The sequence below is a fragment of the Xenopus laevis genome, chromosome 7S (genome assembly GCF_017654675.1).
Source record: "Xenopus laevis strain J_2021 chromosome 7S, Xenopus_laevis_v10.1, whole genome shotgun sequence".
Classification (NCBI taxonomy): domain Eukaryota; kingdom Metazoa; phylum Chordata; class Amphibia; order Anura; family Pipidae; genus Xenopus; species Xenopus laevis.
In genome coordinates this window covers 37,412,789-37,423,501 of record NC_054384.1, presented here as the reverse complement: position 1 = coordinate 37,423,501, position 10,713 = coordinate 37,412,789, and the positions used below count along the sequence as shown (strand labels likewise).

The 10,713-nt window shown below is 40.1% G+C and overlaps 1 long non-coding RNA gene across 1 annotated transcript; it reads right to left on the bottom strand.

The window, feature by feature from the left end:
* Positions 1-3,555: 3,555 nt before the first annotated feature.
* On the bottom strand, positions 3,556-8,383 carry LOC121396291. Its single transcript, XR_005962964.1, has 3 exons — positions 8,016-8,383; positions 5,863-5,901; positions 3,556-5,603 (listed from the first exon to the last, which is right to left on the bottom strand). It is a non-coding gene; the product is annotated as an uncharacterized LOC121396291 (long non-coding RNA).
* Positions 8,384-10,713: the final 2,330 nt, after the last annotated feature.

The window sequence follows — 10,713 nt, the reverse complement described above, 5'->3', positions numbered from 1 at the left end:
GGCCTAGGTGACCTTTTTCCACAAATCCAGACCTGGCTCTGACCACCTGTATTTCCATCATTGTGATGAGCCCGATATCGCCAACTTCAAGTTGGGCATATCGGGGAAAGATCTGGTTGTTTGGTGACCTCATCAATCAGGTCTTCAAGTGTATGTCCAGCTTAAAGGAGAAGTAAACTTTTAAAATAAAAACCCTTTTTTTTTAATCACCACAAGCAATTGTATAGGCTATGATACATCAATACATAATTGGGGGTACCTTTTATCCGCAGATCAGATCGCACTTTGCAGCGCCTCTCTCTGAAAGGCGCCATATTTGAAAAATTTCTGGCAGAGCTTCAGCCCCTCCCGCAACTGCAGCAGGCACACGTCACAGAAGGCAGGGAGCAGATGCGCGTCTCTGCTCCCTGCACAGGTGCGCGCTGACTCTGTGATAGGAGCGCGCACCTCCTCCAAGTCGGGTGTGCGCTCACTCTGTGATACGAGCGCGCACCTCCTGAAGTCTCGCGCACCTCCTCCTCAAAGTCTCGGCTGGCTGCACGGCGCGCACCTTCTCCTTAGGTCTGCAAACAGCGCATTGGAACCTGTGTAGGAGCCTATTTTATGACAGACAGCGGCCACATTTACTTTATTAAAAGGAGCCAAAGGGATATACTTGGTAAACCTTGTATTTTGTTAATTGTGCTTGATTAACTTTTATTAAATGTGCACTTACATTTCAAAAAACAAAGTTGTGGGTAGTTTTTTTTGGGGGGGCATGGCTATTTATATATATATATATATATATATATATTTATATATATATATATTTATATATATATATATTTATATATATATATATATTTATATATATATATATATTTATATATATATATATATATATATATATATATATATTTATATATATATATATATATTTATATATATATAGAAACGAGAAAAATTGGTAGCGCACTCCAAGGACTTGTATATGATTCTTTATTCTTTATGGCATAATGATCGACGTTTCGGCTCCCCTCTAGAGCCTTTTTCAAGATAAAAAAGCCATTAATTGCACACACATAAATAACCCCCACAATTATAACCACTCCCTGGAGTGCGCTACCAATTTTTCTCGTTTCTGCATTTTCAATCCCAGGAGCAGCACCCGGGCGGATGATTAAGGAGTTAATTGGAGGAGTGCGGATCTGTTTGGTTGGTATATATATATATTTATATATATATATTTATATATATTTATGTATATATATTTATATATATGTATATATATATGTGTATATATATTTATATATGTGTATATATATTTATATATGTATATATGTATATATATATATATATATATATATATATATATATATATATATATATATATATATATATATATAACCACATGGTTTGAACTGAATATTCTGACCGATATGTTCCCAAAGTGAGGAAAGGCCCCCTATAAAGGCTCATTGTTGTACAGGGTTCAGTAGCTTTTTAGTGACAGTGCTATGTGCAGTTGGATCGTTTTAGCCTGAGGCCAGTCGTTATTATTTTCATAGCATTTAAACATCAGAGAAAGTCTCTCAAAATGTTTATCAGTGTTCCCCAGAGGAGGATTCCAGTTTTTATCCAGAGAAGCACGTGCCAAGACAATCACTTGTGTATATTGCAGGCAGTTTTACCATAACGCCACTTTCATGGTGATTATGCTGGTGGAACCCAGGGTTAACAACATCCTGATCCGTTGCTAACCTGTGGCCATATAGCTGAACATTGAACTAAATGTGTGATACCTATAAACCGACAGACCGTACGGGACCTTCCTGGAATGTCACAGGGACACTCGCATATTAAAAATTATCCGTAATAATATTTCCAAAATATTTTCTAATTAGTGATAATATATATATATATATATATTTTTTAATTAATTCCCTTTATAGATTGCTTGCATTTTCATTTGTTTAACTGAGTTGTTGAACTATAACTCACTGCACAGTCAAGTTGCAATTTTTTTTTTGAGGTTTTCAACAATATGGGGCAGATTCAAGTTCAACAATTCAATTAAACAAATGAAGATGTAAGTGCAAGCAATCTATAAAGGGAATTAATTTTTAATATGCGAGTGTCCCTGTGACATTCCAGGAAGGTCCCGTACGGTCTGTCGGTTCATAGGTATCACACATTTAGTTCAATGTTCAGCTATATGGCCACAGGTTAGCAACGGATCAGGATGTTGTTAACCCTGGGTTCCACCAGCATAATCACCATGAAAGTGGCGCTATGGTAAAACTGTCTGCAAATACATTGAGTGAATAAAAATCGTTCGAACGGTAAAATCCTTTGAATCGAATGATTCGAAGGATTTTAATCGATCGATAAAAGGATTTTTATTAGATCATAAAAAAACTTAGAAAAGTGCTGGGGAAGGTCCCCATAGGCTAACATTGAACCTCGGTCGGTTTAAACTGCCAAAGTATGTAGTCAAAGTTTTCTTTAAAGAGACAGTACTTCGACTATCGAATGGTCGAATAATCGAAAGATTTTTAGTTAGAATCGAAGGTCGTAGTAGCCTATTCGATGGACGAAGTACCCATAAAAATACTTCGAAATTCAACGTTTTTTTCATTCGAATCCTTCACTCGAGCTTAGTAAATGTGCCCCTATGTGTTTTGGCTAGTTTGTTCCCTTTTCTTAGCCATGCATTTCTCCGTACTTGCCTACGCTGTTCCATGTGCCTGCACTAAAATCTAGAGCTTTGGCCTCAGTGCGGGCAGATGCAGCTGGTCCGAAATTTTTTTAAAGCAGGCTTTTTTTGTGCAAACCTACACTCTATTGCAGGTGCATGCACTGAGGCTAAAGCTATAATTTTTAGTGCAGGCACATGGAGAATTGTAGGGAAGAGGATCCTAACGGAAAATTGCAGGGCTAAGAAAAGGGAAAAAATACTCTGTGTGCACAGGGCCTCACTCTGGAGTCACAATTAGGACACTTTATTACTACACTGACAGGACTGTAATCCACCTGTTACTGTGCACACAGAGCAGATTTTAAACCAGAAAACACCAAACTGTTTTTTTTACATTTATATATAAATTAAAAATGTTTTAACTGTGCCCTGGAGTTACTGTTTCCCAAACGCTCATATATATCTGTAACCTTGTTATGAGCTAAGGGGGCCCAGTCTGAAGGCCAGTTAGGGGGAGATTTGGGGTGAGTGCTTATTTGTGCCCCTGGAACTATAGCAGGGTGACTGTTACCCCAATGTTTCTATATATCTGTAACCTTGTTATGAGCTAAGGGGGCCCAGTCTGAAGGTCAGTTAGGGGGAGATTTGGGGTGAGTGTTTATTTGTACCCTGGGTACCCCTGGAACTATAGCAGGGTGACACCCCAGTGTTTCTATATATCTGTAACCTTGTTATGAGCTAAGGGGGCCCAGTCTGAAGGTCAGTTAGGGGGAGATTAGGGGTGAGTGCTTATTTGTACCCTGGGTACCCCTGGAACTATAGCAGGGTTACTGTTACCCAAATGCTCATTTTTTTTTTAAATATATATTTTCTTAAAAATTTCCAATAAAAATCTGTTTTATTAATATTAAAAATGTTCCATTCATTTACGACATATTACTAATGGTAAATTATATCATACAGTGTGGTCAGAGATACTATTGATATTTACAATGCCCAATGCATTGCTTTAGTATGATGTAGAAACTGATATTCTGAGACATTTTCTTATTGGTTTTAATTTTTATTGGTTGGTGTTTTAGGGTAGAACTCCACAACACATCTGGAGCCGACACATCGCATGCACTGTGTTATTCCTAAGGCAGTGGCACACGAAGCTACAGGGGGAGATTAGTCGCCTAGCGACAAATTGCTTTTTCTTCGGGCGACTAATCCCCCTGAACTGCCACCCGCCGGCTAAAGTGTAAATCGCCTGCGGGGTGGCACTTGGAAAACAAAGTTGTCTCATGAGGAAACTTTGGGCGACTTCAGAAACTGAAATGTTCTGAGTGCCATCCCGCAGGTGATTAATACTTTAGCCGGCGAGGAAGCAGTTCAGATGAGATTAGTCGCCTGAAGAAAAAGCAATTTGTCGCTGGGCGACTAATCTCCCCCTGTAGCTTTGTGTGCCACTGCCCTAAAGGTGGTGGCAGACGCGAGATTTTATTTATTCTGGGCTGAAGAGGTGGGTGCCTGAACCCTGGCAGCAGTGGCAGGAGCCCCTCAGGACCTGTGGCCCCCACAGGGCAGTCCCACGAGGGTGTTATTTATGCCACTGACCAGACTCCAGCAAGTTAGTTGATTCTGGGCCTGCTTTCATGCACATGCCAATAATCAGTCCTGTCTGGCAGTAGCCTAAGGGCAGAGACACACGTGGAGATTTGGGGAGATTAGTCACCCTATCGACAAATTGTTTTTTCTACGGGCGAATAATCTCCACGAACTGCCTCCCCGCCAGCTAAAGTGAAAATCGCCTGTGGGATGACACTCGGAACACTTCCGTTTCCAAAGTCGACTGAAGTTTCCTAGTGAGGCAACTTCGGAAAACTAAGGGTAAGGGCACATGGGCAAATTCGAGGAGATTTAGTTGCCGAATCGAAGCACCGTGAGTGCATTAGCGCAGGTGATTCTTCATTCAAGCATACGGAAGGGAGTTCGGGGGAGTTTGTCGCCACACAGAAGAGGTGATTAGTCGACAGGCAACTAAATCTCCCGAATCTGCTCTTCTGACCCAACCCGAAACGTACTGCCAGACTGGACTGATTATCGGCATGTGTATGAAAGCCCAGTGACAAATCTTCTTTGGATCTCCTCTAAAATTTCGGATTAGATCTGTAAAGCTACAAATGTATTGTTATTCCTACTTTGTATTACTCATCTTTATATCTGGACCCTCTCTTATTCATATTCCAGTCACTTATTCAAACTAATGCATGGTTGCTAGGGTAATTTGGAGCCTATCAAACAGATTGCTGAAACTGCAAACTGGAGAGCTTCTGAATAAAAAGCTAAATAACTAAAAAACCATAAATAATAAAATTCAAAAACCAATTGCAAATCTTCTCTGAATTTCACACTCTACGTTATACTACGAGGAATCACAGTGCTGGGGAGGCTGCCTGAGGACGTGGCTTTGGACAAGTTGCGGCAGAGATTGACTGTGCCCCTTTGGAGAGATCCCATGATCCTGGACTGTTGCAGAAGATTCTTGGCTCGGCGGAGCAATGTGGCTGTATCTATAGCCGTCTTTGGGGTAACTACCCGCTCCCAAGTACAGAGTCTCAGCAGGAGCCTCTAACCCGGGCTCCCTCGGCCGCTCGTAGTATTCTGGGGACTGGTTGTGCAAGTAGTTATTTTGAGAATACTCTTCGCAGGGTGGGAATTTGGGCTCGATGTAGCAGGAGTTTTATTAACAACAAACTTGTGGCCATTAATTACCCCAGAGCCCGGGGTCATCAGTGGGGAATTTCTGCCAGAGGGACAACAGGCACAGGGTGCTACCTTTCCTTAGAATTAACAGCAGATAGTATTTGCATGATGGGGCTGAGAGTCTGACAGCTGAAGTGCAAGCAGTTACTCAAGTGTCTGTGTAAGTAATCCATTCTGCCTGTAATATACAATAGCCATGTTATACACATGCAGGGCTGCTTACATATACAGTTGTGTCACTGATCATCTAAAGGGGAACTGCATTTTATATCTTGTAAATCTGACACCAGCCCAGAAATTATTTTTTATTTTTTTGTTGCACTTGCACAAATTAATGGCCGAGGGAGCCAGGGTTAGAGGCTCCTGATGAGACTCTGTACTTGGGATCGGGTAGTTACCCCAAAGACGGCTATAGATACAGCCACAGTATTACTTACCAGCTGTTTTGAAAAATTCTCCTTAGGAAAAATAAAGACCTAGGAGGGAAGTAAGATTTAAAGTGAGTATGGTTCAAATAAATAATTACAAAAGAATTAGGCATACAACACAAAGCAAAACGTCATGATATACACAAAGTAATATTACATATGGTTCCTTTCTACAAAGGCCAACACATTATAAGCAGTATTGCACCGAAAAAAAATCTCTTTGTGCAGTTGCAGGCAGGTGGAGAATGCATGCAAATAAACACCACATGTAACAATTTTCAACAACTTAAAAATATTACTACAGGTATGGGACCTGTTATCCAGAATGCTTGGGACCTGGGGGTTTCCGGATAATGGATCTTTCCGTAATTTGGGTCTTAATGCTTAAGTCTACTAGAAAATCATATAAACATTAAATAAACCCAATAGGCTGGTTTTGCCTCCAATAAGGATTAATTATATCTTAGTTGGGATCAAGTATAAGCTACTGTTTTATAACTACACAGAAAAAGGAATTCTTTTTGAAAAATGTGGATCATTTGATTAAAATGGAGTCTATGGGAGACAGCCATTCCATAATTCGGAGCTTTGTAGATATTGAGTTTCCGGATACGGGATTCTATACCTGTACACTAATCATGCCCAATATATTTTAGCATTGACAGGGATGCCTTCTGGTTGTCACTAGGCAATAGACCACGATGATGGCCTGAAAATGCACAGATATTCACTAATAACACACAAAGAATAGCTTCAGCCATAACAGTTTTTTCTGTGATTATATTTTATTTACAGGTGCGTTTCAGGTATTAATGCCGCCCCCACCTACCCCGACACACTTGCCAATCATACACTGTTGGACAATAGAATATGCAGCACTTGTCACTGTCTACAATGCTATGCCTGAGGTTACTGCTAGACAGGGATTATCTGCATGCATATGAAATAAGGTAGACAGTAAACTGATTTGCTGGTGTCTGCTCCAGTTTGTGTCTGCATTGTGAGGCACTTTGGTTGCCCTGGTGCAGAAAAAAAGTGTTTTTTGCGCAAATAATATTTGGTAATGTACAACTGTATATAAAGTAAGGAAAAATGAAGTCACTTCCTTGGAAAAAAATCACAAAGTCACTGGTCTGGGTTGTGCTGCATCTTAGCAGTATTTCCCTTCTGCCTCCCTAGACGTGTGCAATATATTCAATTTATTTTATAAATGTGAAGTACTAAAAGTTTGTATACAAAAAAGGGATAACTGTGAAATGTTTGGATGGTGGTACCATGGATCCATGAACTAGTAATCTTTTTATTGTGTATTACAAAAAAAGGTGCAATGTATGAAGGCCTAGTCCCCAAGTCTAGCACATTGTCATCTCATAAACTTGAATGCCATAACAGATTCTGATTCTCGCTAATTTTACTTCCCCTTTGCCCTTCTAACAGAATAGTAAGCCAGATAACCAGCATCACTATCAATTACATGCACAAATCCCTGAACCTTTACTATAATTTACAAATGCCACAACATACTGCCAATCTGATTCTAACATGTTCAAATTAAACTCTACCCTAAATGATTAGTAAGCTAGTTCCCCAGTATCACTAACAATTTCTTGCATTAGTCCCTGAACATTCAATATAATGTACAACTCCCAGAACAGGCTGCCATTCTGATTCTAACAGATTAAAATCCCCATCTGCCATTCTTACTGATAATAAATCAACCCCCCAAGCCTCATCAACAATCTCTTGCACAACCGACCCCACCCCAAAACCCTCACAACTCCCAGTACAGGCTGGCAATTTGATGCCCAAACAAAATTGTTATATAAATCACTCTATGCAACCTCATGCTACTATAACAATTACACAAACATTCACACAAATATATAAAGGACATCACACAAACGAAACTCTGAATGAGCTACTTAGACTCTTCTAGTTAATCTATGTCAGTGTGCATAAATGAGAAAAAAAATGAAATAGCTTTGCACATAAAATGATCAGTAAATAAGACAAAGGGACACATGAACGAGTTAATCAAAAAACTCAGTAAACAGTTAAACATAAATCAGATTTATTCTTTACATAACTAGAGGGCAGATCAGGCATAACAATCAATAGCATTTTAAAATATATTATAAATTGAGAAAAGGCTGTTAATTTACCTATAGTGCATTAGCAGTATCAGAGAAGTCTTCCAGCTCTTCCTCCCAGTGCTGCTGTGATCTGGAATGAACCAGAACGAGCAGGGAGTGCATGTGAGGAGAAAAAAAAAAAGCTGCTCGTGCACACACTGGCTCTGCCTTCCTCCCAGCTATGACACAGCATGCAAATGATCTCTCCGACTAGTCAGAGAGATAAGGAGAGCTCAGCAAGCTTAGGGGTGGGGCTTCACCCTGCACCAGGAAGAAGGGGAAAGAAGCTGCTGACAACGCTGGAACCAGAGCAGACTTGCAGCAGGGACTAAGGTACATTAATCTGGGGGGCTGTTTAGAGTAAATTTATAGACAGAAAAAAAAAACGTTTACTTATTCTTTAAGGCTGCCAGAGTCACAACAATATTAATATTATAAACATTATATATTTATTAATTATTGGTTGTTGACAAGCAATTCATGGTTTTAAAAAAAGAGTAGTATATACATCATTTGACAGCCAGCAAGTGTGGAGTAAATGGATGAGATGGGATGGGCCCACTGCTTGTTAGAACAGATCAGTCCTTTTTTAGCCACAATGGATACTTTTATTATATATAAGGAGGACCCTCATAAAGTGGAAAAAGCTGAAGCAGCGATACACGCTCTTCGTCGGCTCCGCCGTCCAGTAGAAGAATATGTGGCTGACTTCCATTGCTGTGCCCCGGACACCCTGTGGAATCACAGGGCCCTCAGACACCAGTTTTTGCATTCATCAGATCTTCTATCTGATGAATTGGCTAGAGTGGGGATTCCCAACTCCATGGAAGAATTCATTTTACACTCCGTACAAATTGAAAGACGTTTGAGGGAGAGACACAGACATCTGCAATCTTACCTCCTGTTACATATTTCCTTTCAGTGGAACAAAAGAAAGATTGAAGTGGATGCGGTGGTTGATCCCAGTGCTTGTGGGTGTTTCATCAATCAAGATTTCGCAAGTCAACACAAGATTCCTCTTTTTCCTAAGACTCAACCAGTCCCTGTTAAGATGGCCAATGGCACTTTTGTTTCTTCTGGCCCAGTTTCTCTTCAGACCCCACTTTTTATTTTGACTTTTCCTTTATCTGGGCATTGTGAAATTGTTAATAAAGTTTGATGTTACATAGTAAGTAAGGTTGAAAAAAGACACACGTCCATCAAGTTCAACTTTTTTTTTTTTTTTATCTGCCTAACTGCCAGGGGGAAAAAATACCTTCCTGACTCCAATCAGACTAGTCCCTGCATCAACTTGTACTATGAGCTATCTTCCATAACCCTGTATTCCCTCACTTGCTAAAAAGCCATCCAACCCCTTCTTAAAGCTATCTAATGTATTAGCCTGTACAACTGATTCAGGTAGAGAATTCCACATCTTCACAGCTCTCACTGTAAAAAACCCCTTCTGAATATTTAGGCGGAACCTCTTGTCTTCTAATCGGAATGGGTGACCTCATGTCAGCTGGAAAGACCTACTGGTAAATAAAGCATTAGAGAGATTATTATATGATCCCCTTATATATTTATACATAGTTATCACATCACCCCTTAAGCGCCTCTTCTCCAGCGTGAACATTCCCAATTTGGCCAGTCTTTCCTCATAGCTAAGATTTTCCATACCTTTCACCAGCTTAGTTGCCCTTCTCTATACCCTCTCTAATACAATAATGTCCTGTTTGAGTGATGGAGACCAAAACTGTACGGCATATTCTAGATGGGGCCTTACAAGTGCTCTATACAGTGGAAGAATGACCCCCCTCCTCCCGTGACTCAATGCCCCTTTTAATACAGCTCAAGACCTTATTTGCCCTTGATGCTGCTAACTGGCATTGCTTGCTACAGCCAAGTTTATAATCTACAAGGACTCCAAGTTCCTTTTCCATAATGGATTTGCCTAGTGCAGTCCCATTAAGGGTATAAGTGGCTTGGATATTTTTACATCTGAGGTGCATGACTTTACATTTATCAACATTGAATCTCATTTGCCACTTAGCTGCCCAGATTGCCAGTTTGTCAAGATCGTGTTGCAAGGATGCCACATCCTGAATGGAATTAATTGGGCTGGATAGTGTCATCTGCAAAAACTGATACATTACTTACAACACCCTCCCCTAAGTCATTAATGAACAAGTTAAATAAAAAGTGGACCTAATACCGACTAAGAACCTTACTCCAAGTAGAGAATGTACCATTAACAACCACCCTTTGTACCCGATCTTGTAGCCAGTTTCCTATCCATGTGCAAACGACTTCATTAAGTCCAACAGACCTTAGTTTAGAAAGCAGTGGGGCACAGTATCAGACGCTTTGGAAAAATCCAAAAAGATCACATCTACTGCCCCCCCACTGTCCAGCATCTTCCTTACCTCATCATAAAAAGCAATCAAATTTGTCTGACATGACCTATCCTTCATAAAGCCATGCTGATTGCTGCTCATAATGCCATTGACTAGGACACAATTTTGAATGTGATCCCTTAACAAGCCTTCAAATAATTTGCCCACCACAGATGTCAAGCTTACTGGCCTTTAATTACCAGGCTGAGATCGTAATCCCTTTTTAAATATTGGAATAACATCATCTTTTCTGCAATCCATAGGCACCATACCATCTGAGAAAATAAGAAATAGGGGCTGGTCTTAAACTGAACTAAGCTCTCTTAGAACATGGGGGTGTATGCCATCATACA